Source organism: Sciurus carolinensis, chromosome 9 (assembly GCF_902686445.1).
Source record: "Sciurus carolinensis chromosome 9, mSciCar1.2, whole genome shotgun sequence".
Taxonomy (NCBI): domain Eukaryota; kingdom Metazoa; phylum Chordata; class Mammalia; order Rodentia; family Sciuridae; genus Sciurus; species Sciurus carolinensis.
Genome location: NC_062221.1, coordinates 98277323 through 98305302, shown reverse-complemented (window position 1 = coordinate 98305302; position 27980 = coordinate 98277323).

Below are 27980 nucleotides of genomic sequence, written 5' to 3'. Positions count from 1 at the left end.
ATAGAGTACAAGGTAGTATCTCTATCTTCTTGTATTTGCTAACAGTAGCTTTGTGGCATAAAATATGGTCTATTTTAGAGAAGGATCCATGTGCTGCTGAGAAGAAAGTGTATTCGTTCTTTGCTGGATGGTATATTCTATATATGTCCGTTAAGTCTAAATTGTTGATTGTGTTATTGAGATCTATGATTTCTTTATTCAATTTTTGTTTGGAACATCTATCCAGTGGTGAGAGAGGTGTGTTAAAATCGCCTAGTATTATTGTGTTGTGTTCTTTTTGAATTCTGGAATTGAGAAGGATTTCTTTGATGTATGTGAATGAGCCAATGTTCAGGGCATAGATATTTATGATTATTATGTCTTGCTGATTTATGCTTCCCTTAAGCAGCACGTAATGTCCTTCTTTATTCCTTCTGACTAGTTTTGGCTTGAAGTCCACATTTTCTGAAATGAGGATGGATACTCCAGCTTTTTTGCTGTGTATGTGTGCATGGTATGTTTTTCCCATCCTTTCACCTTTAGTCTATGGATAGCTCTTTCTATGAGATGAGTCTCTTGCAGGCAGAATATTGTTGGATTTTTTTTTAATCCAAACTGCCACTCTATGTCTTTTGATTGTTGAGTTCAGCCCATTAACATTCAGGGATATTATTGTGATATGATTTGGATTCCCAGTCATTTGACTCATTTTTGTTTTTTAACATGATTTGGTTTCTCCTTTGTTTGGCTATTCCTTTAGGCTAGTTCCTCCCGCTGCTGATTTGCATCGTTGTTTCATCTCTTCCTCATGGAATATTTTGCTAAGAATGTTCTGTAATGCTGGCTTTCTTTTTGTAAATTCCTTTAGCTTTTGCTTATCATGGAAGGATCTTATTTCGTCGTCTAATCTGAAAGTAAGTTTTGCTGGGTATAAGATTCTTGGTTGGCATCCGTTTTCTTTCAGGGCTTGGTAAATGTTGTTCCAGGCCCTTCTAGCTTGTAGGGTCTGGATTGAAAAATCTGCTTATATTCTTATTGGTTTCCCTCTGAATGTAATTTGATTCTTTTCTCTCGCGGCCTTTAAAATTCTGTCTTTATTTTGTATGTTAGGTATTTTCATAATAATGTGCCTTGGTGTGGGTCTGTTGTAATTTTGTATATTTGGAGTCCTATAAGCCTCTTGTACTTGGTTTTCCATTTCATTCTTCAGATTTGGAAAATTTTCTGATATTATTTCATTGAATAGATTGTTCATTCCTTTGGTTTGTTTCTCTAAGCCTTCCTCAATCCCAATAATTCTTAAATTTGGTCTTTTCATGATATCCCATAATTCCTGTAGATTCTGTTCATGATTTCTTACCATCTTTTCTGTTTGGCCAACTTTGTTTTCAAGATTAAATATTTTTTCTTCAGTGTCTGAGGTTCTGTCTTCCAGGTGTTCTATCCTATTGGTTATGCTTTCTATGGAGTTTTTAACTTGGTTTATTGTTTCCTTCATTTCAAGGATTTCAGTTTGTTTTTTTTTTCAGTATCTCTAACTCTTATTGAAATGATCTCTTGCTTCCCGTATTTGCTCTTTTAACTGTTGATTGGTACGATCATTTAATGCCTGCATTTGCTCTTTCATCTCCTCCTTCAATGCCTGCATTTGCTCTTTCATCTCCTCATTTGCTTCTCTGATTGTTTTAATTATGTACATTCTGAACTCCCTTTCTGACATTTCTTCTGCTGTGCTGTCATTGGGTTTTATTGATATAGTATCTAGGTTTGTTTGGGACATTTTCTTCCCTTGTTTTCTCATATTGGTCAGCTGTCAGTGGGACCCTGAGATATTGCAGATTTCCTCTATTGACTTATAGTGTCCTGCTAGATTTCCAGTGTATCACCTCCCAGCCTTCAGTAGCCTGAGTCTTGGAGGAACTTGATAATGCAGTGCTTCCGAAGAAAGCTGCCCCTACCCCGCTACTGGTTCTAGGGCTTGGAGCTGGCTCTGTGCAGAAAGGCTCTCCCTGGGGGGCCTGCACCGTGCAGCTGGCCATGTGGGAGGAGCCCACCGCCGGAGTGTGCAAGGCTACCTGGGGAAGACTCTAGCTGCCCTACCCTGCTATGATAAGCCACCCCTATCTGTGCCTGCCGCCCAGGCCGAGCTTCGCCCAGTGAGGGAGACTCACCCATGACTCTATTTTAGTCCAAGTCTCTCAATGCCTCCCCTTCTTGAGTCCTGTGTTCTGGAGCGACTGGAGATGCAATCACCCTCTAGTCCGCCATCTTGGATCGCCCCGTGGAAAGGGCCTGCGGCTGGAGGAAGCAGAGCCACCTGGAGAAGTCTCTGGCTGCCCTGCCCTGATCCCAGAGGCTGCTTGGGGATCGAAGCTCTCTGTTGGCTCGGGGACTTGTGACTGGCTCTGTGTAAAAAGGCTCTCACTGGGCGGTCTGCTCCGAGAAGCTAGCCTTGAAAGTCGCCTCCCACCGCAGGGGGCCGGACTGCTTGGGGAAGTCCCTGGCTGCCCTGTCCTGGTCCCTGAAGCCACTTGCGGGCCCGAGCACGCCATGCTGGCTCCGGGACTTGGAGCTTGTTCTGATCAGAAAGGCTCTCACTGGGGGGCCTGCTCCGAGAAGCTGGAGAAGCTGGCCGTGTGGGAGGGGCCCACCGCCCGAGTGCGCAGGGCTGCCTGTGGAAGACTCTAGCTGCCCTGCCCTGCTCTGATAAGCCACCTCTATCCGGGCCTGCAGCCCAGGCCAAGCTTTACCCGGTGGGCAAGACTCACCCGTGGTTCTATTTTATTCCGAGTCTCTCAATGCCTTCCCTTCTTGACTCCTGGGTTCTGGAGCGACTGGAGATGCAGTCCCACTCTGGTCCACCATCTTGGATCCGACTTTTTTTTTATGATTAACTTTTGCATGAAGTCTACTTTATCAGACATGAGAGCAGTTACCCCTGCTTGCTTTCAGTCTCCATTTGTTTGATGTATCTTTCTCTATCCTTTCACCTTCAGCCTGTGGATATCATTGCCTATAAGCTGAGCTTCTTGAAACAATACATAGTTGAACCTTTTTTTTAATCCATTCTGTCAATCTATGTCTTTTGGTTTGAGACTTTAGAATATTTACACTCAGTATTATTTTAGAGAGGTGATTTTGCCATTTCGATTATTTCTAACAATTTAGATTTTCCTTTTTTTCTTGACTGTTCTTCTAGTGAGAGTCATCCATATGCTGGCTCTCATATTTATTTTTCATTTCTTCTTCATGAAATATTCATTGAATATGTTTTGTTGTACTGGCTTAGTAGTTATGAATTCTTTTAGTTTCTGTTTATCAGAATGTTGTTCTATCTAGTGTTTTCTCTAAGTTCAGAGTAAAACATAGGTGTCTTTGCCATCTATATACCTCTTCATTTCTTCCTATATCTTTTGTTGTTGGATGTATGAAAATAAGGTTTAATAACTGTTATCATGTTCTTGTCTTTTAATGCTACCATCTATGTAACATCTATAGCAGATTCAGTTTATTGGTTTATCTCTTCCTTATGGGCCATGTCTTCTGCTTAAAATACTTTGATAAGGTAATAGATGCATAATTTTGACTTTGTTGAATGACAATTTTTATATGTATATTTTTGCACTTTTGACTGTTATGCACTAGTTTTCTTAGAACAAATTTGATTTATGAATCTTGCTTTTGAGATTGCTTTATACTGACAGGGTGGTGTTCAGGCTAGGGCTTTTTATTTCCTATGATAAGGCAACCCTTCATAAATTTCAAGGATTTCGAGTTTGGCTCATAGCCAATAGTGATATTCCCAGTTTTACATCAGCAGTGGATATGGTTACCAGTAATTCCTCAGGTGGTTCTATCCACAGCTAATGGTGGTTTTTTTTCTCTGATGTACATTGACTCATAATCATTTGAGTTCTCCACCTTCTGCAGATTTCTAGATGTCTTTCTGTGTGCTTGACACATTGATTACTCTGGATTTTAGCTTTATTTTCCCAAATCAGAAAGAATATCAATCTCTTCATGGTATCTGTATTCTTTTGGTGTGTCCTGAAAACGTTCTTGATGATATTATCCAAGATAATTGTTATATGTGAATCAGTTGTTTCATTTTGCTCAGGAATCACCTTTCATTATCTAGTGAATAGTTTCTCATAACTCGTTTTGTATATTTTACTATTTTTGTTTTATTATGATGATGATTTTTAATAGTGGTTCAGTTGTCTCTACAAATGAACAACTATAGCACTGTAGTAGGATGAGTCAAATTAAGTTACAAAAATATAAATTTATAGTAAATTAAAAATATTACTTGAATTTTTCTCATTTTATATACATAATAATAAGCTTACTAAAATTTTATATTCAGAAGAGAAATATCTTCACAATTACTTTTCTGGAAATATAGGAATATTATTCAGTAGTTATTTTTCTTTTCTTACTATAGTTAAATTGGTAGTGAATGTATCTCTAAGCAAAAAGTACAGGGCTTACTTAACATTCACAAATAATAATAATCAAAGTAAAAAATCTTCAAAAATATGCAATTTATTTGATGATTTTTATACTTCACATGTAGGTTTGTTTAGTATTTTCTAAACTTAATGCATTAAAGAAAATAGTATTTCATTATTATTGCTTGCAATATTATGAATAATTTAAATGTCTTTGTCTTAGAAAGCATTGGCATTTTCTAATTTTATGTATGTATATGTACACCACATACACATATATACATATATATGAATCATAAAAAATGGGGATGAAAGCAAACAGTAAGGAAGTCTGACATTTTTTATACTGATGTTAGAATAATATCTGGGCTATTGGGAATTTCTAATTTGTAAAATCACTTCAGGCTTTCTATAAATTTCTTTCAGTAAAAGCAAACTGAAAAATTTGATCACACACCACCATGTGTTGAAACACTTTACACTTATCTGAACAGTGGGTATTCCTTTTTCCCACACCAGGAGGTTAATGTTTTGAGGAAGATGCTTTCAATATGACTGCAGCGCTCAGTGCTGTTCTTTTGCTTCTCTACTGCTGACAAACTGCTGAGAATGGTAATTTATATTCAGGCCATCCAGCCTCCCAATACCCAGATAATTTTACCTTTCTAACTTCCAACACATTTTATAATATATTTATAGCTTTGACTTATCATAGGGAATCTTATACTGAAACCTTCTTTTACTCTTTTATGATTTTTTTCTCCTGAATCTGAGTATTTTGTGTCAGTCAAATATTTAAGGGAAATTTCTATCTTCCATCCCATCATGTCTTTCTTCTTTATAGAATATTTATCCTCAGTTTCCACTCATGCTAAGTATTAAACAGTATTGTTGAGCCCTATAATAAAAATATTGAGGCTTTCTGCTTGAATGTAACAGCCTCAAGAGAAAAGCAGAAAAAAAGTCAATCTCGATAAGTGTGGTTCCCTTTTTCAAGGGCTGCATCACCTCCAAATTTTGCCTGCTTTTGGTTTCTACTATGACTTCCTCTATTTTTGTGTGTATGAGTGTACATTTTTGGGGCTTATCATCGTGTTGGACTGTTAGTCCATTGTAGCCTACTTCATTATTAACTTACGTGGATCTCTTGAAATCATTCTTTTCTTATTATTCTTTTACATGAAATATTTTGCTCCTTTTGGCTTAAAATAATACACCATGAGGACATTTTTTGAGATTATTTGTTTGTAGCTGAATGACAAATTACTACGTAGGATTTCCATGGTGTCTAAATGTCTACAAATTTAGGGTTGCTATGTCAAATATTTTTTTCATATCAAAAACAAATAAGTGAGTAAATAAAATTTTGGTTGAACTTTAGCAATATCAAAATTATGTGTTTCTTAAACAATAAACCATTCAAAGTTTAATGATTAAAGAAGGTGAATTCTACAGCAAAATATGATATGTGAAAGCTGTCTGAACACAAATATTTCTTCTATGCTGAATTAAAAAACTATCTGTTCCAACAGCCTTGGTTTATTAGATACATGCATTAACCTAGTCCCAGGGCATCTGAGTGATACACAATTACTACTGTAGTGAAGCCTTGCAGTTATTTATCCTAATAATTAATGGTTCTGATGTTCAAGGTGGGGAGAGAAATATTAAAAGCACCATTATTAATCTGCTAGTAAAAAGGATACATTGTCAAGAATAATTATAATCCACAAATGTTTCCAATAGCAAAATACATGCTTTACTGCAGAAAATGTCTTGTTGAGGAAAGATAATAGGGAAAGTGTTTACTGAAGGTTTGTGCCACAAAATTTCTCTAAGAACTTGCAGAAAATATTTGCATCACTGGTATGATTAAATATCTAAAGTGATGCAGTTAATGACAAAGGGACCACCAAAGTGGTACACTTATAGTCCTCAAAATCAACCTACAGAAAACAATTCATGTTGAAACTGATACTGCATTATATTTTGTTTGAAAGTACCATTTTCCTTCATCTATAACTCTACAATCTGAATTCCCAGATAAATTTTACAAATTTTTTATTTGTGTATTATAGTTATATATCATAGTAGTACTCATTTTGATATAATCATACATGTACAGAATATGTTCCTTTTCAAAAGTTGCCAGTGTTTTTTCTTTCCCTTCTTTTCTTCCGTCTCCTGTTCCCTTTTCTCTGCTGTATCTGTCTTCTTTCTGTTTATTTATTGCTTTAAATTGGTGTCTTATAGATACACAGAAAGATGAAATTCATTGTGGTATATTAACAAATTATGTACATAGCACAAATTTGGTCAATTTCATCAAGTTTCAAGAGTTAGAAGAAAATATTCACAGCAGACTTGTGAAAGAATTCGCACCTAGAATTTAATATACTCCTCAAATTCTACATCAAAAAAAAAAAAAAAAACTAATGAAACTTGGCAACATTATGGCAACACATTATACAAAAGAAGATATAGAAATGTTCAACAAGTACATAAAATTGTGCTCAATTAATCAAGGAAATGAAAGCCAAACTCAAATAAGAGATCTTTTCGTTCATACTGCAAGAGTTGCAATCCAAAGTACTTAGGTCACAACATGTGGCTAAATATTGGCAAATTAGAACTCCGGTACATTGCTGGTGACAGAATAGCTACAGGATCATTTAGTAGAAACTTGTTATAATTAAAATTATTTGTAAATAGAGCTTGTAATCCTGCAATTTCCATTATAGATATTCAACCATATAAATTACCAAAAGAGGTCACAGAAAAAATTGTACCTGTGTATTCATAAAAGACTATAATTTGAAAAAAACTGAATGTCTCTCAGGGCAAGGATGAACATGTTGCAGCATAACACAGGACAAAATTTTGGTATGAAATAAAGAAGTTTTTGATAAATTAATCATGAATTAATCTAAGAATACTTTGAACACAGGAAATCAAACATTGAATTTATTCATATTATTTGACTAATTCCACCAAAATAATAGCAATCAGAAAGCAGTTGACTTTGAGAAAGAACTAAGTGAAGAGGAACATATGAAAATTTTCTGGGCTGATGGAAACTTGCTTTATGTAATTTTTAGCAGTGACATATGAATCTAACAATTGTCTCAACTCATCATATTAAATATTTCAGTGTGTAATATTATGTGGATATTGTAGTATCATTTAAAAAGCTATCAAAGAACCATTTTGAATAATGAAGCTTATACTAGTATTCTTGAGCATAAAAAAACTTCTTTCCAATTACTGAACTTATTTTTCTTCTATAAGTAGACAGTTTAAGATCATTATTTACAGTGCAATATTTAGGGCAGTAAATAAGGTAAAGTTGTTCTTAAGAAAAACAAGAGACTATGCCTGTCGTTAAAACGTCTTAATATCAGAAACTCAATGTGTAGGGCTTTTGTTGTGGTCATTTCATTTTGGTTTTTCTTTTATCTATTGTTGTTTATCTCTGTTTTTTAATAAGGGAAAGTTCAAAGTAAAATGAATGTGAGAGTCAATGTATGTGTTATTTCCACTCTTCATTTTGCAAAAGTCACATGTCCATGACTTTTACTGAATTTGTTTTATTTTCTTCAGTTGACGCCCCCCTTTTTTTTTCTAAGACATGTATGAATATGGCTGATGACTTTGAATGAAAGACATTTAGACTAGTGTTGACCTAATGTCTACCATTAATGATGCAATTTTGATTTAGACTCTGAGTCAGGCTATAGATAAGAAAACAGTATGATTAGCTTTAGTTCTATAACAATAGCAAAAATTTATTATCAGTGATATTTTGCCCCTGCTTCTAATTTTTTTTTTTTTGATAATGTAATCTCTTCTGTCCCTTTCACTGATTGTATTTTTGGCTTCTTTTATGAGTTTCAAAAATATTTAAACATATTTTAAAATGTGAATATTTTTCTCATCTCCCTTTAAATTCCTGTCAAGCAATTAAAATAGTAGCCTGCACACCTTGTTGTATCTATCACATTTACATTCTCTGGGCATCTTTTCCTTTCCCTTTGTATTTCATTCTGTGTCTGGAGAACTTCTTTCTCTACCCATCTGTTGAGCTAAGTCTCTCCTCCCATATTCCTCCTACTACAAAATTAAACTTCACTACCAGCTGTTACTCACAGGTAAGCAACAGACAGCAATTCATACTATTGAATATACCACTAAGTGTCTGTAAGATACTTTTCTAATTTAAAAAGAAGACATAGGAAAAATAACTATTAATTATCATGTCATTCATTGAATAATATTAGAAAAAAATTATCTCTTGTACTTTAAAAAACCTGCAGTGTTTTCCCAGTCATAAATTTAGTGCCACTGTGATTTGTTCAGGTTATGCAAGTTCTGATGTTAGAAAGGTATAATTATTTTTAAAGATAGAAACTATGTGATTATAACTACAGCTGCTTTAAAATTAAAGTTTGAGTCATTTAACACTTGCAACACTATTTTGACTTAGTGTCCTTATTTCCAAGAAGTCAGATACATACACACAAATTGTCTTAATTGCTAAAATTTCATTTTATTGAGTAAGGCATATAGTTATTAAAGTTCACACTGTGAGATTACTAAGTCTAAACTATTTTGGAATTTAGTCATATAAGCATTTGGCTAAATAAGTGCATAATACATATAATACCTTATTTCTCAAAACAATAAAAAGCAAATGTGAGAAAATTTGATTCAACATTGAAAGTAAATTTTTTCTGCTATTTTCCAAAGTGTTCATCATTTACATATTTTGAAATGAGCAAACACATAACAACTATTGAATAATCTTTTCTATCATGTTTATCACATGCATAAAAATCTGTGTACCATCAAGTATCTACATAAATCGTCAATAGTCATTATCATAGTTATATACAATCTAAACACAGAAAGCAAGTTACCAATTGCCATGAATTATGTGGATTCATACTGAATAGATTGATCCTTCTCATTATGAGTTTTCCTTCTTCCTGATAAAAGCTAAACTTTGTTATTTTGTTTGCAGTTTATAGGTTAGTTTAATTTTGATGACAAGGGAAATAGATTTGGTCTTCCAATATTATCTGAAATTGATACCCATTAACACACTTTGGTCACATATTTATACATTTGGCTTGTAATGTTTGACATATTCCATGACCCTTGTGGACTGTATCACATGTAGTGGAAAATACATTCATTTACCAATTTGGTTCCTGCCATGAATTAGAAAATATCTTAGGCATTAGGACCATAGTCCAGTGCAATGCTTATTGTTACACTGTTCTGCAAAGGCTGCGTTAAAGAAAATATATTAGTGCTGAATGAATAACATTATTATAAATGCTTTTCAAATACTGAGGGAGATAGGAAGAAGAAAAAGTAAAGTGGAGGCAAGAAACAACCTGGAATATTACAGAATTAGAATTAATTTCATATCATATTAGAGCATTGTTGGTTCTGATCAACTGTTTGTTTTGGAACCAACTCTATTGAATTTTTTTCTTAGATTACTTTCTGTGCTTGGAATGGGTAATAGATACACCATGGGCTAGTGAGACTAGTCCAGAGTTTCTTCTGGTTGTTTTGATTTTGTTTTGCTTTGATTTTTTAGTTATCTTGATCCTGCTCAGTTTATTAATGATTAAGCAATATGGAAAAATAAATATCTTGCTTTATGTATTTAAATAATCCAATGTATATAATTGCATTAAATAATAAAATAGTAAGTTAATATAGAACAAGTTTTCCAGTGGATAGAAATTTGTAATTTTAAGGATTAAAAATATAAGCCAAAGAATCACAATAGTTAGACAAACAACATATGACAATTTTGAAGGAGAGATTCAAATGCACTCTGCAAATAAAGTACTGACAGTGAAAATGACTATTTGGAAAATATTCTTATGTAATTTATTTCCCAACATTTCTTTTTTATGACTAGCTTTTAAATACTTTTAAGGGTTGATGAACATAATATGTGCATTTCAGTATGATTTTATTGACTCTCCATTGCTGTGAAAGAGGCTGTAAGACTAAAATAAAGTCTTTGAAGATTTACTCTAAAACAGCCTTCTCATCGCTGCATACACTGTAATGCAAACCTTTTTCTCACTCATAGGCTAAGGAAGATTAAAACTCATGTAAAATGCACATTTCAGGATTTTGATAGAATCAAAACATGTGGTTACAAAACTCTTGGTTTAAATGAACAAATGAAGAATTTGAAATGTGCTTGGGTATTCTTAATATGACTTTTTGACAGTCACCATCTTATCAGTAAGAACAGTTCAATGGTATTCATTAGCATGCATTCATTGAACACTGTCAAAATATGAGGACATGACACAGGCTGTAGGGAGAAACTGACTTCAAAACAATCTACTGCATGAGATGTAAACAGAAGGACTGTGAAATGAGAAATGAGTGTGTTTAATTTAGATCTTTGTGGTCAAGAAAAGCTTCACAGAAGGATAGGCAGATGGGCATAACAAACAGAAACATGTTTTCAAGATGCAAAAACACCTGCATGAAAAGGAAAAGAAAAAAAGCTTGTGTGTCTTGTTTACAAAGCAAATGGATATCTGCATGTAAGTTAAAGTTTAATTTTTACGCTTTATTTCATTTTAATTTGATTTCATCTGCAAATGTCTTTGTTTTGCCTTAATTCTTTTTAAAATTTTATTTTAAAAGATACACAAAGCATAAAAATTATATTAATGGGTTGACGTACTATTTCGATATATTTATGTACTCTGTATATTTAAAACTTTAATTATATCTATTGCATTAAATGATCATTGTTTCTTTATCATTAAAACATTCAAAATCCTATTTTATAGCTTTTTAGAATGTAGTACAGTATTGCGATCCATAGTCGCCTTACAGTTCTGTACACACAAGAACTTCTTATTTCTATCTGACTGTGATTTGGCATTCATTGGTCTACCTTTCTCTCCATCCATGGACTCCACCCAGCCTCTGGTGACCACCATTCCACCCTCAACTTTCATGAGATTAACCTTTTCAGATTTCACCTGTGAGTGAAACTGGATGGTAGTTGTCTACCTGTGCCTGCCTTATAAAAGGTAACATGAGAATTTCTAGTTCCAGCCATGTTGTTGTAAATGACAAGGTTTCATTTTTTCTTGTGGTTGAAATAATATTCCACTGTGAACATCTACCACATATTTATCCATTTATCAGTTGAGAATATTTCAGTTGTTTTCATGTTCTATTCATTGTGAACACTGCTGCAATAAACACTAAATTTCAAAAAGTGTCTTATTACTATGTCACACTGGTTCTTTAAAATTTCTATTACTAATTCTCTTTTAAAATATGGCTTTCTTTAACCAAAACCTCTCCACGTAAAATAATTCCTGGCAGGGTCAAACCTGGAACAAGATAGAGGAAAAAAGTTTATAGTCCTTTCCTTTAGTATCCCACGAAACTGACCTAGTTCTTCAGAATATTTGTTAGTAGCTTCTATTTGTTTTAATTTTTATAAATAATGATTTTCTGCACCCTGATTAATTTGCATATTTATACTTATTTTAATATATTTTATATTAAATATTCTATGCTTATATATTTATTTCTCTACAATATTGTCGAATATAATTATTTACTCCAAATGTCATTGTATAATCAATAGACATTTACTGCTCAATTATGTGTGTACCTACCTGTCAGGAGCCCAGCTGAGCTGGAGAGAACTAAGCTGCCAGTTATCAGCATAGTCAATTAAAACATCAACAAAGCAAAACGAAGATAAACAATTAAGCTTTCTTTAATCGCCTTGATAGTAAAGCAAGAGGCTGGAACTGGAAAAGGAACTGACTTGAAATTTTCCATACCTCCCCATGGAACGGGTGCCCTGGTACAAGGTTCAAGAGTTTCAGTGCAGATGTGGGGGTCCTCTTACCATTGAGGGAGTCCCAGAAAATGAACTTCCTTGATATTAGGGACCCTGGAAACACTTGAAATGTGAGGAATGAGAGGTAAAAGTAAAAAAGCAGTGTATACTAAGTTAGTGGGAATGTCTTCAAGATTTTCTTCTCCTCTCCTGCCACCATAGGAAGCATCAGTAAAGGAGAACTAGGAATGAATATTTATGGACCAGGAATGTAAATATGTGTAAGAACTTAATAGCCAGAGGGACTAAATTCCCAAGAGCAACTCTGTTCAGAGGCTGCAATGTCCTGGTTATGCATACGGCCTGGTGTGGGAAGGGAAGCATTCTGTGAAAAACTGCCAGGGAAAGTTTTATAGTTGCTTAAGGTCAGGACTAAAGAATCAGGTTCAAGTTTTGTTTTTTTTTTTGTTTTTGTTTTTTTTTAATGAGGAACCAGATTCTTCAACTTCAATCACGATTTTTCCAGGATTTGAACAAGAAAAAAAAAAAAAAAAAAAAGGCCACACCACTCATAAACCAAGGAAATGAATTTTCAATCATTAGAACAAAAATCCAGTAATTCAAGGCAACGGGTGATTGTGGTCAAACTGAATAATCAGATATGCCTCAAAGATTAAACAAGACCGCTTGACCCAACCATTGCTAAGTCAGGAAAAAAGCCCTATAGCTCCTTGAGCTCTAGGTTAGAAAGACAAGGGCTTTTTTCCTAAGTTCCTGTGTAACTGCCCCCCGCCTTTTAATCTGTGGCCTGAAATATCAAGTTGGGCCTGCTCAGCTCTGGCCAGTAAGTTGAGACTCATCTAAATATCTTTTAGGTCCAAGGCAATGTCAGGACGTATACACAGAAGTATAATCCCCCTGGAGAATTTACTGCCCTCAGAATCATCACTCCAAGACATCCATTAATGAGGTAGGGTAGTAGGACTCTCAGTGTGGTCAGTTGTCACATGGCCTTCTGCCCTGAAGTTCCAAGTCAATTTTGAGTAATTAAATTCAGCTGGGTTCCTGGATTCTGAAATAGTCAGTTTTCAATAGTTTTGTTCACCCACGACATTAGCTAACACACCTCAGTAATGTGGAGGTGCTTGGAGGTATTTGTATGGACAGGACAAGAACTGAGGTCATTCTAGCCCATCTCACAGTGAGCAAGCAGGTATGAACCTATGTCAGCCCTTGGACTGAATGCAAAGTGCTCACAGTAGCTTGGATCCACTGAAATTGCCAACAGTTGACACATATTTACATCCCCACTCTGTCTTAATGCTATTTTCAAGTTCTTTATTTTTTCATCTTCAACTCTGTCAGGTTTTCTTTTATATAGTATATTCTCTTTGCGAGCCACATCAACACTAAGTATAGGGACAAGCAATGGTCTATTTCCTTCACTCATTAACTCATTTATATAGTCACTAGGTATTTAATGGTCTCTTATTATTTAGTACTATGCTAGGGTTTGGGGATAAAAATATACAAATGAGATGTATGGTCCTTGCTGTAAAATGAATCTTTCTAGTGGTAAAAAGACAAAAAATTAATGATAACATGATGATAGATCAAAATATTTACTGATTGTGATCATTGTTATGACAAAAACATGTAAGCAGTTAAAATAGAAATGTAGAACTTCTCAGAATATGTACCATTTTTTTTCTTCTCAAACACCATTGTTCAGAAATTTGTTCTATTATAAATGCTAACTTAGAGATTAGACTTCCCAAACTTGCCAACATTAGCAACACAATAAAGAGGAATGTATTAATTCTAAATCCTATTAAACACATGAGGGACTGGATTATTACACTGAAAGTGTTTTAAAGCTCATATTCTGTTCTTTTCTAGCTGTTTTCTGTAACTTGAAAAGTTAATAAAGCAAATTGAAATATTTTTATTTTATAAAAGTAAAGATTGATTTAATAGAGGCAACCTGACTTTTAAAAGAGAAATTCACAACTTGTAAAGCTTTAAGCCATTTTTGAATTCAGTATCGGGCAAAATGATTTAGGTAGTTATAGGCTACTCACATTCTCATGACCTTGAACATCGGTATCTTTAATAAGAGGTTTTTTTTCTTCTCTCTCAACCTAATTCAATGTCTTGAAATGAATGACTGGTTTTGAGTTAATATATGACCCTTCTGCTAATGAACATTCAGATCCCTCAAGGTTTGGAACCAATTTGACAGTTGTCTGAGTGTTATATACTCGAGGATTCCATTAACTGATACCATAATTTTCCAAACTTAAATGCCATTATTGGCAATTTTTTGGCAAACAACATTTATTGGTGATTTGAATTATGAAGATTGCTTCCCTAGGGAAAATTTCTCAACAGATAGTTGGACATATATTAAAATAATCATTCAAAGTCATTTTTTAAATCACAACATAATATTGCTTATGTTAGATTCTCTAATGACAGGAAAATATTTAAGGTACTTACGTGTCAATTAGATTGTATTTTTGTTAATTATCGTGTCCTTTGTTAATCTCTGAACTTGAGAATTTATTTTGTTATTTTGTAAAATGTAAAGTATTTAATAATAACCTGTAGAGGTTAACATATAGAAATTTACATTCCTATAACAAACTGTCAAGAGCATTTTGTTACACTTTGTTACATTTTGTTATGGCTGTATTTGAAATATATAAAAATCTATAAATTTAAATTAAACATTTTTAATAGCTACATAGAAATTTGTATATGTTAATGTGATATCATAGGATATTTCAATACATGTGTCCTTAAATATTTTAAACAAATAAATTCTTGTCTTTCAACTCAATACATTTTTCTTTAGAGATATAAATGCTTCTTGAACTTCGAAAATGTAATGTCAATTCAGTTTTCTATCATATATTTTTATTATATGTGTATGTGTGCAGAAAAAGATATGTGTGGATTTTTATTTTATGGAACTTTAGACATAGAGTTAAAATAAAAAGTGTGCATGTATGTTTGACATAAACATAAATGCTTAACTACCAGGGATATATTGTAATATTACTTTTAACTTATGTTACTTTTGTATTCTTTCCATTATCTTTTATCACTGCAAGTATATCAAGGTGGCTTCTCAAAAAGTTGCTCCACCAAAATGCATAAAACTTCTTATCTTTCATCTTATACCCAATTTCATACTATTTGTTGAATGTCTCTTTTCTTTGCACTGTTCTCTATATTACTGAAGTTGAACATCTGTTTTTCCAAGTAATATGTTCTATATTATGTTCTATATTAGAATACCTCATTCAGTTTTCTTTGAAATTGTTTATGTTTTTATTTATAAATAATTTTATATGTAAAATAATGGTTACATAGCTTAAGGTTAACAAAGTTGTTTTTCCTCTTGGTCTTTCACACATGGTTCCAAGGTGATGCGCTGCTCCAGCCTTTAGTTCTGTGTTGCATAAAGTAGGAAGGAGGAATGAGCAACTTGTGTGTCTGCCAGGTTAGTACTATGTCAGTGCAAGAAGCTTTCCTAGAAATTATGATCAATGACTGACCCTCACTAGCTTTTCACATTATTGCCAAGAGAGTTTAGAGTGGAAGAGAGAGAATCACTGAGCCTTGTGTCACATAGTTAAAATGGGAATTTACCATAACAATACCATCATTAATACCAGCCACATTTGCGCACACACAAACACACACACACACACACACACACTATTCATGCATGTGATATAGTCTTGTACTTAATTGGTAATACTCTCTAATTCTCTTCCTGTAGGGTTATTAAAAATACTAATAATCTCCAAGGTCTCATTTTGATTACTGTTTTAATTGAGTAGGTTTGTACACTTAAAATACATACATACAGACTCCATGTTTGAACCTTGTGTTTCATTTTGTTAGAAGAGGTTCATGACAAGTCATTTTAGAAAAGAAAAAGAATGTGCATGTATCAGTACAATAGATCATGTCTAACTTTTTTATATCCACTCAGAATCAAGATCTCAAAACCCACTTTAGCTAAATGAGGTATGATCTCTAAGTGAAAAGTATCTAGAATTCTGATTTTCTGACCTCCTATCTCCCACTATTTCCAGCCCATTTGACCATTGCACTTGTCTTCTCAACTCTTTCTCTCTCTCTCCATCTGTCTCTCTCCTCTCTCTTTCCTTATGTTTACAAAAATACCTTTTTCACTGTATTTGGAGTTTCATTAAGCCCAAAATTTTTGTTAGGGCCTTGTCCTTCCTATGTTGGGTTATGTGATTATCAGAAAAAAGAAGCCAAATGTTATTTTCTTTCTTCCCTACATTCCTGTACTTCCCAGAAGTTTGACTTTCAAATTTGAGGTAAAAAATAATGCCTTAGAGAACTTCATAAAAATGTGAACTCCACAGTCTCATCTCTATCCTTCCTGTCATGGAGATTTGATTTAATGAGTCTAGAATACAGCTAACAGAAACATATTCCTTTAAAACACATCTCCTCCAGGCAAATGGCAATGACTGAAAAATGACCCTCATTTGGGGAGGGGAGTCTCATGGACAGCACTTGACCTGTCTTATGACCTGAATTCAGAGAAGATAAAAGTAAGTGAAGAGAGTACAAGTTTAATAAAGTAATTTGTAAAGATTCTAAACTAAGAATTTTCCTAAAACCAGTTTATAAAGTAGTTTCCAAAACCAGTTGCACCCTCAAGTCTCCACCACTGTTAGCAGGACGCAGAACTACTTTTAGAATTGATTTTCTTTCTCTTCTTCAGGTAAGTAGAGTGGGTTCTGAGGATGTGTGAGGAAGGTTGAAGAGAGATCTGAAATTTCTTTAAAGGATAATTTATGTAAGATTAGCTGGTTCTGGAAAAATCTAATCCACATGATTCCATATAGCACAGGTTTACATAGAAATATGTTAGATTGGGAATTTTGGAATGTTATTACATAATTTTAAAAATTATTTTATAATGACTAACTATTTAATATGAATGTTATTTTAGGTAATGTTTTAGTCAGCTTTTTCACTGCTGTGACTAAATGTACAATTTATAGAGGAGTGTAATTATAGAGGAGAAAAAGTTTATTTCAGGGCTCACAGTTTCAGAGATTTAGTCCATAGAAGGTTGACTTCATTCCTCAGGGCTCCAGGTAAGGCAGAACATCATGGTGGAAGAGCATGGCAGAGGGAAGCAGCTCACATCATCAGGAAGTAGAGAGAGAGAGAGAGAGAGAGAGAGAGAGAGAGAGAGAGAGAGAGACTCCACTCTCCAGATAAGAAATATATACACCAAAGCCCATGCCCTAATTCCCACCTCCTCCTGTCACACCCTACAACTTCTGTTACCACTCAGTTAATCCTCATCAAGGGATTAATTCACTGATTGGGTTACGACTCTTACAACCCAATCATTTCTCCTCTTAACCTTCCTTCATTGTCTCATATGTGAGCTTCTGGGAGATACCACATATCCAACCCATAACAGGTAATATGATAAAAAATATTTATTCCATCAGATTTTTTTTTGGAGTTCTGTTGTTTATGTGAATATATCAAATTTTAAATATTTAAATGATGCCAATTTTTTGAGAAATCCTTAAGAAACTTTTGCTAAATATCAGGTTAATAAATTATTATAATTTATATTTTGATTAACATATTTCATTTATATAATAATCTACACATTCCTCATGAACATTAATCATTTGCAACATAAAGTCTCCTAAGGTACAATATGTATAAAAGTATTTTAATATGCAGTAAAATTAAAAGAAACTCTCTCATTAAAAGGATAACTCAATTTCTATCTCAGTTATGCTCTCAAATGAATTTGAGTATATTCTTACTTTTATATCTTAATTTATATTAAATTCACCACAATTTACCATTAAAGCATATCCCTGAAAGTTGGAAAGTCTTCAGTAGACTCCAGAGTTCAGATTCTACTCTGCAATTGTTGTCTGAGTGTGATCAGATTTTTTGGTGCTTACTACTCCACCCTCTTTCCACAATTTTTTCACATGACTCAGTATTTTTAACTAAATATTTTTATGATACATAGCTACAAACAAAGCAATTATCAATAATAAATTAACTCTTCAGTTTTGTTAAGAAGAGACACAGATCACACTTGTAAATGTTACATTTCTTTTTCTTAAGAATATTTTACTTTGCCACTCTGAGAAATAATGGAAGAGAAATTCATTTAAGTGTACTTATAACCAATATGTAGAAAAAGGAAATACTAGCATCTTATGTTGGGCAGTTGATCTAGGAAAAATGTATTTTTTTAATTTCGTATCTTCTTTTATTTTTACAGAATGCATTTTGATTCATTGTACACAAATGGGGTACAACTTTTCATTTCTATGGTGTGCGTGATGTAGATTCATACCATTAGTGTAATCATACATGTATATAGGGTAATGACGTCTATCTCATTCCACCATCTTTCATACCCCAGTCCCCTCAGAAAAATATTTCTTAAGTTATCACTGAATGTCTATCTTTTCCAGAAATGATATTGTGTTAATTATGGTTTATCATGTAAGGCTACACAAGACAAATTGCATTACATATTAATAAAAGTTTTAATACGACAAGAAGTTATAATAATACATGTAAGACACACAATTGTAAAATTCTTAGAAATAAACCTAGGAATATAGAGAAAAAGTTTCACAAAATGGAGCTAGTAATGATTTCTTGAATATGAGACCAAAGATACAAGTAACAAAAAAAAGACATGAAAAAATTAAAATATATTCATCAAAAGATGCTATCAACACAGAAAAAAATGATTCACAGAATTGCAGATCATATATCTGATAAAAGATTGACATCCATAATATATAGCGAACTCCTAAAATTCAACAACAACAACTATAGAGAACCCAAATAAAAAGTAGACAAGACACTTACTTAGATATTTTCCAAAAATGATATGCAAGTGTTAGGTAAGCTCATGAAAAGATTTTCAACATCACTAATGATTACATACATGTAAATCAAAACTTCAAAAAGATACTGCCTCAAATGCATTAGAATGACTGCTTTTAAAAAACAAAAATAGCAAAGGTTGAGTTGACAAAGATGTGGAGAAATTGGAATGCTTTAGCCTTTTGGTGGGAATATAAAATGTTATAGTTTCTGTGGGAAGCAGTATAGCAGTTCTTATAAAAACTAAGACTAGAACTGCCATATGATCCAGCATTTTAGCCTTTAGGTACATACCAAAGAGAATTGAAAGCAGAGTCTTAAAGAGATATGATATGTGTATACCCATGTTTATAGTAGCTTTATTCACAACAGCTAAAATGTGGAGGAAATCCAAGTGTCCATCTATGGATAGCTAGACGAACTGTGGAGTATAACACAATAGAATATTATTCAACCTTAGTAAAAGAAAATTCTGTGAAATACAACAACATACTTGAATCTTAAACACATTGTACTTGGCGGAATAAGTCAGTTACAAAAAGACAACATTATTCCACTTGTATGAGAATGGTGGTTGCCAGGGTTGGAGGAATTGAGGCACGGGGAGTGAGTGTTTAATGGATATGGAGTTCAGTCTTGTAAGACGGAAAGAATTATATATATAGATGGCAGTGATAGATGAACAACATTATGAATACAGTGTGTTCCACTGAGTCATACAATTGAAATTTGTTAATATGGTAGATTTCTAGTTGAATATTGTCATTCTCTGATTATGATTTAGATATTAGTTTTGTCCCACAAAAGCTCATTGGTGAACAGTGTAAGAAAGTTTAGCAGTGAAATCATTGGGTTAAGAGTCTTGACCTAATCAGTGCATTAATCCCCTGATAGAGATTATTTGGGTGGTAACTGTGGGCAGATAGGGTATAGCTGGAGGATGTGGGTCCCTAGAGCATGGCTTTGGAGTTTATATTTTGTCCTTCTTGAGCAAAACTTTTTCTTCTTGCTTCCTGGTGCCATGTACCCAACTACTTTCCTCTACCACACTTTCACCGTGATGTTCTACCTCATCTCAGGCTTCAAGGAATGGAGTCTGCCCTTTATGGACTGAGACCTCTGAAACCATGAACCCACAAATACACTTCTCCTCCTCTTAAATTGTTCTTGTCAGATATTTTGATCATGGGAGTGAAAAAGTTGATTAAAACAGCCATCCTCATTTTCTTTTACATTAATACATGAATTCACTTAGAATTTTTAATAAATTTTCTATTCTTCCATATAAAACTATATCTATTATTATTGTTATGGTTTGGATGTGAGGTGTCCCCCAAAAGCTCACATGTGAGACAATACAGGAAGGTTCAGAGGAGAAATGATTGGCTTGTAAGAGTCTTTATTGAATCAGTGAATTAATCTCCAATGGGATTAATTAAAATGGTGGGTATGGCTGGATTAATTGAGGTGTTAGGGTGCTGCTGAAGGAGATTTGAATTGGGGCATGACTTTGGGGTATATATTTTTTATCTGGAGAGTGGAGTCTCTCTCTGCTTCCTGATGATGTGAGTTGCTTCCCTCTGCCATGCTCTTCTACCATGATGTTCTGCCTCACCTGGAACCCCAAGGAGTGGAGCCGGCCTTCTATGGACTAAGACCTCTGAAACCATAAACTCTCAAATAATCCATTCCTCCTCTATAATTGATCAGATCATTTAGCCACAGCAGCAAAAAAACTAATACAATTATTGTAATCTCATTTTATTTTACCACTAGTAAGTTTATAGAATATTTGCCATCTGATAAGTCAATATTCCCACCCACAATACTTTTTTCTTGGAAAATTTACCTTTATGAATTTTCAGATTTAAATTGTCAAATTTTCAAAAATAAGTAAACCAAATTGTATCTTAAAAGGACATACACTAATTTAATGTATGATGGTGTGAAGCATGCACTTTAAAAATTATATTTTTACTATTAAGGAAAGAGTCATAATAGAGTTAACTCTTTCAACTTACCAAAAAAGCTTTATTCATGTTTATTTATGTTAATAATTTCAGAAATCAGTTAATGTTCAGAATATCATAGGCTCTCTAAAGCTGTTTGCTTATATAAGTGAATCAATAAACAAAAAATATATATTCTATGTTACAGTTTTCTTGAAAAATATACAAAACACAATATTATAAGTTTATAAGTAACAGTACAGCCTCTAGAGAATAAAAGTTCTCTTATCATTAAGTTACATATTTGAAGTCACTTGGTTTAATATCAGTATCATCAGGAAATTTAATTTGAAAGGGTATTTTGAGCAGATAAGTAATCAGTTTGAGATATTTGTTGCTATTTTGCAATCATAACTCCTTTTTCATAAGCACAGATTTTATATCACTTAAAATACAAATTGAGTTAGACTTTTTAATACATGTATCACAGAAGATTTTTTTGGTTCTTCAGAGTCAAATAAGCTTTTGAAATAAGCAGAGTAATAGAGTTTTAAATTTTGTAGTGAATATTGATAAAATAAAAAAGAGTACCATTAATTGAAAATAAGAGATATAAACAGTTGTTTTAGAAAGGAGTAACATCAGAAAGAGTATGAAATCTTAGTCACATATCAAAATAAATTTCATGGTTCAATTTAAGTAATTTCCACAAAGAATAAATAAAAGTTTAATTGTCCTAATCTTTCACAGATATAAATTATATTTGTTAATATATTAGCTTTCTATATCAGGGAAATATTCATATGGTCCTCATCATTGAAATGGATGAAGTATTATTTAGTTGAAATACTTTATAACTAGAAAGATTCCTGAATGATATGTATTAATTCTCTTTCATGTAAAAGATGAATAATCTGAGAAATAACTGGAGGTTACACAGATCAATAGGGTAGAGTTCTTACTGGAGTATAGATTTTATTTAAAAAAAATCCTCTTTAATCAGCACAGTTACCACTTTCTGTTCCAAGACTGGATATACGTGAATTCTTTCTGTATTCTATAAAACTTTGAGCACTGAGTGATCTCATTCTTTAAGTCAGATATAAAATATTTTTAAAGATTTCAAATTATTACAATGTGAATATCAAAAACTATGTTCTTGGGTAAAGTATTTGAAATTAATTTTCAATATAAAGCAAATATCTGCACTTCTGTCTCCTTTTCTCCAAATTTTCTCATTGTTATGCACTTATAGGTGTTTATTGTGTGTTAATTTACACAATATATTTATGAATAAAACAAAATAAGTGGGAGGTAAAAATCTGGAGTGAGTCTGATTTTATATCCTTGATTATGTACAAACTGATGTACATAGGTATAAATATTTTGAGTGATACTAGGTTGTAAAGTCCTTGAGGATTAAGAAGTCTTTTAGTTAAGACAATTGAGTATTTCTTACATTTAATATTAATTTACATCAATTTCACATTTGTTTTCTCATCATCTATGAAAATCATAAGCGTACTTCTAATATGTACATAAATTTTTAGTGTACTAAATAACAAAAAATTCTATAATTTATTTATAAAATCCCTAATATTATTTAGCATATTGAAACTGTTGAAATAATCTAAATATTTTAGAGGATTTTTAAATGACAATTAAAACCCTTAATATTTTATTTATCAAAATATTATTCAAAGTATGCCTAATTGTATGAGAAAGTATTCATGGTATTTCATCATTCTCTATTCTTTTAATTGGATTTCAAACCACACTGAGAGAGATTTGGATATCATTATGCCAATTATGAGTTACCACCTGGTCTTGAGCTTATCCTCTCACTGTTTAAAAATCAAATTTGGAAACATAAACAGCACCCATGAACAATTTCTGGGTTATGATCCTTGAGTAGATGAGCTCCCGGAGAGGTGGGTTCTTAATTGCACATGGTGACGTTCCCCACATCATTCTACACAGGTGTACATTCCAAACCACGACAGAGGAAAATTAAGTGCCAACCAAAAGTTGCATTTTTACTTAGTGCAGAAACCAATGATGTGAATTCCAATTTAAAAGCCAAATGGAACTTAAAAGCATATTACAATGGAATCAAAGACAACCCCCAAGTCTGTAAAACTAACCCACAGGTTTGAAAGACTACCTGTATAGTTAAGAGTGAGAATCCAGAAATTGTAGCTGAGAACATCAAGTTTGAATATGCTTCCCAAAACATATACTACAGTATGACTCAAGATTCCATTCCTCAGAGTATCTATCATTAAAGAGTAAAAGTGGCTGTCAGGGACCAAGAAGAATTTCTCATTCTGAGAACGTTCTGACCTTTACTATAAGCAGCACCGCAGGGAACATTTTGCAGTTGCCTCCCCTGCGCAAACACCCTGCAGCTGACTCAGGCACCCTGCAGCTGACGGCTGACAGATTTGCGGAGCGTGCCCCTTCCCCCTCCCAGCTGATAGTTCTGCCTATGGCGACACCCCCTCTTCTCTTCCGGGATTTCACCTTCCTGCCAGCACGAACTTGCACCTTATCAGGAGCCCAAAAGAAGAACACAGCCAACCAGCCTGCGTCTCGTCATACCCCTCATTCCCTCAGCATAAATACCCGTGAGAACAATAAGAATTTGCAGCCTGATCAGAATTCCTGTCTTGCTGTCACTCCCTGAATCTCTTGTCTCTTCATTCCTTCTCTCTTAGGTTCGCCGTCCTGCGTTGATGTCCCGCGGGTCAGGACAGTTGGCGCCCAACGTGGTTGATTGGAGCCTTTGCCTGAGAAGTGAACGCCGCCCTCTGGGGAAGCCTTGGTCAAGCGGGATTCGGGATCGCCTTGGTAAACGCGACCGGGAGTCAGATCCAGGAGGGGAGTGAGGCCGGCACAAGGTGAGTGACACACCATGGTACAAGCAGTTTCGTCACATGATTTGTTTCTGACGGGTCTCAAGGAGGCCCTCAAGACTCGGGGAGCACGTGTTAAGAAAAAGAACTTAAAATTATTCTTTTCATACACAGAGGATTTGTGTCCTTGGTTTCCCCTCGAGGGGTCAATTGATGGTAAAAGTGGCGCAGAGTAGGAGACTGCCTCAAAGATTATTATGAGACTTTTGGTTCTCAAAAGGTGCCCGTCACTGCCTTTTCTTACTGGAATTTAATTAATGAGATTCTTAAAAGTTCACCCTTTGATAGTGGTACTTTAAAACTTGTAAAAATTGGGGAGCAGGCAATGCAATCCACCTCTCGCCCCCCCTCGGCATGCCCTTCGGTTAGTATTCAAATGCCCCCTACTCAGCCTACTCAGGACCCTGGGACCCTCCCAGACCCTGGGACCCTCTCAGACCCCACCTTACCAAAGGAGTCCCCTAAAAATCCCCCTAAGATTTATCCAGTTTTAAATCCCTATGATGAGGTGACCCCAGACGATGAGGCTACCCTGGAGGAGGCAGCAGCTCAATACCATTCTCCAGACCTGCCACCTCTTAAAAATCCACTTCCCTCTTATACACCCCCTGCCTTTTGTGCTCCGGCCCTTCAGGGACCTACTAACCCCCCAAACATTTTTTCCCCGCTTCCCTTGCCTAATCTAGCCCCTTTATGCGAGTCTTTCCAACATAGGCTGGAACAAATCCAACTTTTAAAAGAACTAAAAGTCCTTGATGCCGAACTTCGTTCACTAGCCTTGGGCACAGAGTTAACACAACTGGCCCAAAACCCCTTAATACTCATAAGGTGAAGCCGTGTGGTCAGCCTGTTCTTGCCTTTCCAGTTACTCACAGTCAAGCAGATCAGCTCACACAGACTGAGGCAGAGGGTCTAGAAGGAGGTCAGGAAAAGGAATCAGGGGAGTAACAAGAGGTAGAACCAGAAGGAGAACAAGAGGAGGACCAGGAATCAGGGGATGAGGAGGAGCCCACCTCTGGACAGAGTGGAGCCCTTGGTTCTTATAAAAGGCTGAGCCTCCGCTTTCTTGAAAGACTTAAAAAGGCTTGTGCTCAGTATGGCCCCACTGCACCTCATACACTGGCCTTGCTAGAGAACCATAGTACACAATGGCTCACCCCTAATGATTGGAAATTTTTGGCCCGAGCCACCCTCAGTGCGGGTGACTTCCTGTTGTGGAACGCAGACTTTAGGGAATACTGTCAGGAAACTGCCCCAAAAAATTCAACCAAGGCTTCCTCTAAATCCTGGACCTATGTTAAACTAGTGGGTAATGCGCCATTTGATACTAACCCTAAACAGGTGCGCTTCCCTACTGGGCTCCTAGCACAGGTTCAAACTGCTGCTTTGCACGCTTGGAGATGGCTCCCTCAAAATGGCTTGGCCACCACCTCCTAGCAAAAATTTGTCAGGGTCCTGACGAGCTTTACAGTGACTTTGTTGCTCAGCTTAATCTAGCTGCGGAGCACGTACTCAGACCAAGTGAAAGTGAGAGCTCCTTTGTAAAATATCTTGCTTTTGAAATGCCAATCCAATATGTCAAGATGTTCCTCGGCCCCATAAAGATAAAGGGGACCTTTCTGACTTCATTAGGCTGTGTGCCGGGGTAGGAACGGCCCATGCCATGGGTCTCGCCATTGGCGCCGCCTTCACCAAGGCCCTTCACAACCTTGGCCCACGTACTTGCTTTACTTGCAAACAACCTGGCCATTTTGCATGAGAGTGCCCAACAGGGAGACTGGGTCAAGGGCCCATATCTCCTCAAACAGGGGCTAAACCACCTCCACTCACCCTTTGCCCTAAATGTGGTAAAGGTTGCCAGTGGGCCAAGGAGTGTAGATCCAAGACCAATGCCCTTGGACAGCCTATTCCCTCTAACTTCTCGGGAAACTCCTCTCGGGGCCAGCCCCTGGCCCCGGCCGCCCCCAGAACAAACCCAGGGACAATAAGGTTTGTTCCCTCTCAGACTCCCAACCCAATCCAGGCCCCCTGTCCTTCTTCACAATCACCTCCCTCCAACGCTTTACCCCAGGAAGCGCAGGATTGGACCTCTGTGCCTCCACCGATACAATATTAGACTCTATGCAAGGACCCCAAATAATGCCCACTGGGGTTGTAGGCCTCCCTCCACCTCATATGTGTGCTCTTATTCTTGGGAGAGCTTCTACCACCTTACAAGGTGTTCAGGTCTTCCCTGGCATCATTGATAATGATTACACTGGAGAAATTAAAATACTGGCCACAGCTATTAAAGGAATAGCAGCCATCCCTGCAGGAACAAGAATTGCACAATTAATACTCCTTCCCCTCAATTCAGGAAACACTCCCGCCGCCCAAAATTCACCACGAAACACGGCCTCTTTAGGTTCCTCTGATGTGTATTGGGTCCAACCTATCTCCCACAAAAGACCCACTCTTACCTTATTTATTGAAGGAAAGAAAGTCCAAGGGATCCTAGATACTGGTGCAGACGCCACAGTTATTTCTCAAAACTATTGGTCATCAGAATGGCCCCTCACCTCATCACTAACTGACCTTAAAGGAATAGGGCAATCAAAAAACCCCTTAGTTAGCTCCAGGGTGCTCAATTGGACTAACACAAAAGATAACACAGGAAATAAAGGAATTGTTACCCTCTTCGTTGTTCCTGATCTCCCTGTCAACCTTTGGGGACGAGACATTCTAAGCCAAATGAAAGTTATTCTTACTAGTCCCGACTCTTTAGTCACTCATCAAATGCTTCGTATGGGCTTTATCCTTGGTACAGGCCTTGGGAGGCTAGGACAAGGACAGGTTGAGCCTGTACAGCCCATACAAAAAACAGACAAATTTGGACTTGGGTATTTGGATTTTTAGTGTCGGTCCCTGACCCTCCTGTACCCCATGCAGACAAAATTATTTGGGAAACTCAAACTCCTGTGTGGGTGGATCAGTGGCCCCTTACCCAAGAAAAATTAGAGGCTGCCTCCATGTTAGTACAGGAACAGTTGACAGTCGGCCATGTGGAGCCCTCAACCTCACCCTGGAACACTCCTATTTTTGCTATTAAGAAGAAATCAGGCAAATGGCGCCTTTTACAGGATTTGCGCGCTATCAATAAGGTTATGCGCCCGATGGGGGCACTACAGCCAGGCATCCCTACACCGGTAGCTATTCCTAGGGACTATTATAATATGGTCATTGACTTAAAAGATTGCTTTTTTACTATTCCTTTACATCCTGAGGACAGAAACTATTTTGCTTTCATCCTCCCCCGCATCAATTTTCAGGGCCCTATGCAAAGATTTCAATGGAAGGTCCTTCCCCAGGGTATGGCTAACAGCCCTAGTCTTTACCAAAAATATGTGGCTCAAGCAGTAGACCCTGTGAGAGAGCGGTGGCCACAAGTTTATATATTACATTATATGGATGATTAGTTAATCGCTGCACCTAATACCTATGATCTTAACAATTGTTATTTGGATCTCTATAAGACCCTCACTGCCTTGGAACTTCAGATAGCCCCTGATAAGGTTCAGACACAGGACCCCTACACCTACTTGGGCCTCAAACTTCAAACTAATCAAATTCAAATCTCTAATATACAATTGCGTGTGGACCATCTCCACACTCTTAACGATTTCCAAAAACTACTAGGGGATATCCAATGGCTAAGACCATATTTAAAACTACCTACCTATGTGCTTTTGCCTCCTAATGATATTTTAAGGGGAGATTCTGACCCCTCTTCTCCTCGAGAGCTTACTCCCGAGGCGCAGCAAGCATTCATTCAAGTCACAGAAGCCATTGCTCAACAATTTGTTACACAAATATCTTATAACCTTCCTTTGGTTTTGGTTATATTACACACCCC